Below are 4,079 nucleotides of genomic sequence, written 5' to 3'. Positions count from 1 at the left end.
GAATTTTCCTGAGATCTCCGCCTCTGTCCAAGCCTTTTCCAGCTCTCCCTGTGCAGCAGTGTCTCTCCAGCTGCAAGGCCTTGCCCTTATGCCTTGCTGAAGCTGGCTGTGCACTCTGCCTGACCCAGCTGCTACTGAGAACCAGCTGCCAAACCAGTCAGCCCTGCTCTGACAGTGATGTGTGGGTAAGTCTGGTGCAGAGGACAAGCAATACTGGCTATTTAAAAATAAGAATAAACCCCTAAAATCTCCCATTTCGCTCCATCTCTTCTCTTTACTGTTCCCAGTTGCTCTGGGTAGTTCCCTGTTTCCCACTCTTCCCCTGCTGCCACTGTGGCTGATTTAAGCCTGTGTTGAAATGGGAAGTGTCTGGGGACATTTGGCCCTTGCCATGCCTCAAGCAGCTTGTGCTGTTTCTAAGCTATGTCAGTTAGGAAGTGGGAGGACTGGAAGAAGTGTAGGATTCAGCTTGCTTGTCCTTTCTTCATCTGCCTGATTCTTAAGGAAGGAAGAGGCACTTAGTCTCCTCATTAATGTGAAATGTGGGCTTCGTTAATCATTCTGCACAATGTACCATGTGAGGTTGCAGATGCACTCTGTGCAGGTATTGCTGGTATAAGCTGTTATGATTCCATAAGCAAAGCTCATCCTGGAATCAGTAATACTGGGTTTCCTCCCATGCAGAAGGCACTTAAAGACCTTTGTTCATGTTTAAACATCTGGTCAGGTTTTCAAACTTACTGACTTTGAAGTTTGTGGCTTCTGAAAAATCTGTCTTTAAAAAGTGATTCTCTTTCCAGGTCTCACTAGTTTCTACACCAGGTTGCTGCTTCATGACCCCATTTTGCCCTTCTGTGCTGTGAAAATATGCGCTAATATTAGTAATGTGACATTTCATGTGTTTCTTCTCAAAATATTTGTTGACACCACAGAGATGGGAAGAGCATTGTAGGTGTCTCTTACTGTGTTTTCTGCCTGACTGTCTTGCCATTAGTAAGGCAGGGGATACCTACCTCAGAAGATAAATTATAATAGGCTAAAAAAATATTTTAAAGTAGGTGATAATCAAAATTTGTAAATTACTGCTGCAGAAGCATAATTTAATAGCCTGAACTGAATATGGAACAATTTTCTTAAATCCAAAAAGAAGACAATAAAAGAAAGCTGGACATATTTCTAGAAAGTGGAAAACCAATCATGCTATGGTTGCACCCTTGGACAAGGTAGAGACACCTACTGGTAAGACTGGAAAAACAAGTAAATTAGCTTATGACCCCGTTCGCAGCCAGGCTACTGCGAACTTAACCACGGCTGGATAGTTAGATTTCTGTGAGCTTACAGTGAATAATACTAGATTGACAGGGATGGCCAAAGGCTTCTCGGAGAATTAGGCAAAATAAAATCTAATCTTGCATTGGCAGGGGTTGCTTTTTGGAACAGAAGACGGAAGAAAGACCAGAGAGGGTCTTATGGAAGGAGGAAGATATGATGGTCAGTTGGACTTTAACAGGCTATAGGTGACTTAGGGTGCTGTGGATGGCTGTCTGTCATCAACCCCTGCATTCACAGCTACTCATAGCAGTCTCTTCTGACCATCTTACATCTTTCATGCTCTTGGGCAAAGGTCTGAGGTCATTCCTCCTGCAGCAAGTGCAAGGGACGCAGCTGAATGGTGCACCTTCCTCTCTTGCTGTTGCGACCAGCAGCAACAGGGTAGTGGAGCGCTGAGCCTATAAGTCCCCTTTTGTCCCTTGTGCAGCAGCCATCACCCTCCTGGTCTCCAGAATAGGGACTGCATAAGCAGCATGTTGATCTAGGCAGTCCCTTATTTTGAGTTGTGCCATGATCTGGAGCTAGGATGAAATACCAGTCAGGGTATATGAACATATTGCTCTGACTGCAAGCGGTATGGAGACAAGCTGGTGCGGTGTCACTCCTTCCTAATGAACCCTCAAACCCTGCTCTGTTTAGTCTTCAACCACATGATGTTGGTTTTACATTGGCAGAAAACAGCCAGGAAGAAATGTGAAGGAAGGGCGTGCAGCTGCCGCAAAGCCAAGCTGATTTAGCAGGAAAGAGGAAATTTTATGGAGGGAGGTGAGAAGATGCTGGCAGAACACACAGTGGGAAAATGAAGTATCATTACTGTACTAATGGTAAAAAGCAGTGCAAGGGAGGCATCATAGATAGATCAGAGTCTGTGTTCACATATTGTGAACTGCCAGTCTGGAAAAGAAACCTGAAATATCACCTCAGTAATTTTAGCAAGCTTTCATCCCAGAAAAGTAACATAAGTAGAAATGGAGCTTTATGTCTTATTCTAAGTGGCTAAGATTTTATGCACAGTCATTGAGCCATTCTCTGCCATGATGCTAAAAATTCCTGAAATCTCCACTATGGCTGATGTGAAGTCACTGTGGTGTCTTCTGTAAAGGGCCTCTGAACAAACTTTGTACCTTCTACATAGAGTTCATCTACATAGTCAACTGTTCAGCAACCTACTCGGATAAAAGAGCACTCTTGAGGAAATACTTCATCGGGGACAGAGACAAAAATGTTCTAGGCATTGTGCAACAGATGAGAAAACTAAAAAGCAACTCAGTCTTGAAAAGGTTCTTGTACAGAAGAGGCATTTCAGAAGGTGAGGAGGAACATACATCCTTGCCTTAATTTAGGAAATAGGTCTAGACCTCAGGACAGCCAGAACAACCTGTTTGCTTTATCTGTAAAAACCGAATTAAGACCTCTAGAAGTAAAAAGTTAACTGATGTTGCCCACATCTTTTATTATATAGTCTCTGGAAGATGGCTGATGATTCTTCTTCTAAGAAAGCACTTTTTAGCTCCCCATGGGAGACAATTCAGTAACTGTTCAGTCAGACAGCTCAGTTCTGGGAATTTTGCTGTTATTCAATTCAGGGAAGTAATCTGGTTTCATATGGAGGCAGGATTTTTAATTAATCAAGGATATCAGATTAATTTTTAATTAACTCAGGAAATAAAAAACCTTCCTAGATTTTATAGTCTGTCTCCAACCTAAGCATTTTGACCACGCAGGCTGCTGAATGGTGTCTTTAAGCTTCTGGGGTTGAGCCCATGTGGGTGCTGAACACCACCTTGAAAGAGGCTTAAGGCATTCCATCACCATGAATCAGGCAGAGCCCAGCCAGCGCGCCTGTGTTACATCAAAATATACACATGTAGCTGATGGCATAAATATGCGTGTGCATGTGTAGCAGAACACTCTGTGCATAAGCATGCACATATTTATAGGTAGAGAATCAAGCTCTTTTGCTGCAAGAGCTGTGAACCTTCTGTAGTAATTAACTGCTTTTAACATGTCTCATCTCTTCTCATTTGTCTGAAGTAGTAAAGGCAAAGCCAAGTGACTTGAAGTCATTGAGACAACCACAAAGATACTGCATAGCTCAACTGAGGCAATAAGAGATACAAAAATGTTAACCATTGTTGTTTTATGGCTTGTGTGGCTGTTTGATACTGGCCACAGAGAAAAATGTGCACTCGGACAAAGACATTCACCAAGCAGTAAACTAATTTTCATAGAGGTCATGGAATTTTGTGTATTTAATGGCATATGAGGCAACTACATACATGGATAGGTAGACACCATTTTTCTGGTTAGAAAAATGTGTAATAAAAACCCCAAACTGCCTTTGTTTCCTTTCCTGCTGTGAGCATTTTAGAATCAATTGCAAGCCACCACGTGTACTTTTGCCCTCGTGCTCCTGCAGATATCTCTTGGATGAAATCTGGCAGGTGTTCACAGAGGAACACCTACAGATTCAAGTTCTGTAGGATTTTTCTCCTTACAGTCTTTTGAGGGTTGGCTTTTTCCCCCTCAAATGCAATAACAAAAAGAGATCTGCAACAAAATGACTGCGTATCACCTCAAAACGGTCATACTATATGCAAAGTCGAAGTGTAGTTTGCTTAAATATGTCACTTGCAAATCTACTCAATGTCAAATTCTTCACAGAAATGAAGAGCAGAAATCTCTTTGGCTTGTCTCCAGTATCTGAGAGAGTTCAAGGCACAGCAATTCCCCATCATGCCCAGTGA

Source organism: Mesitornis unicolor, unplaced genomic scaffold (assembly GCF_000695765.1).
Source record: "Mesitornis unicolor isolate BGI_N332 unplaced genomic scaffold, ASM69576v1 scaffold38129, whole genome shotgun sequence".
NCBI classification, from domain to species: domain Eukaryota; kingdom Metazoa; phylum Chordata; class Aves; order Mesitornithiformes; family Mesitornithidae; genus Mesitornis; species Mesitornis unicolor.
The sequence above is the reverse complement of the archived record's forward strand: the minus strand, read 5'-3'. Positions refer to the sequence as shown.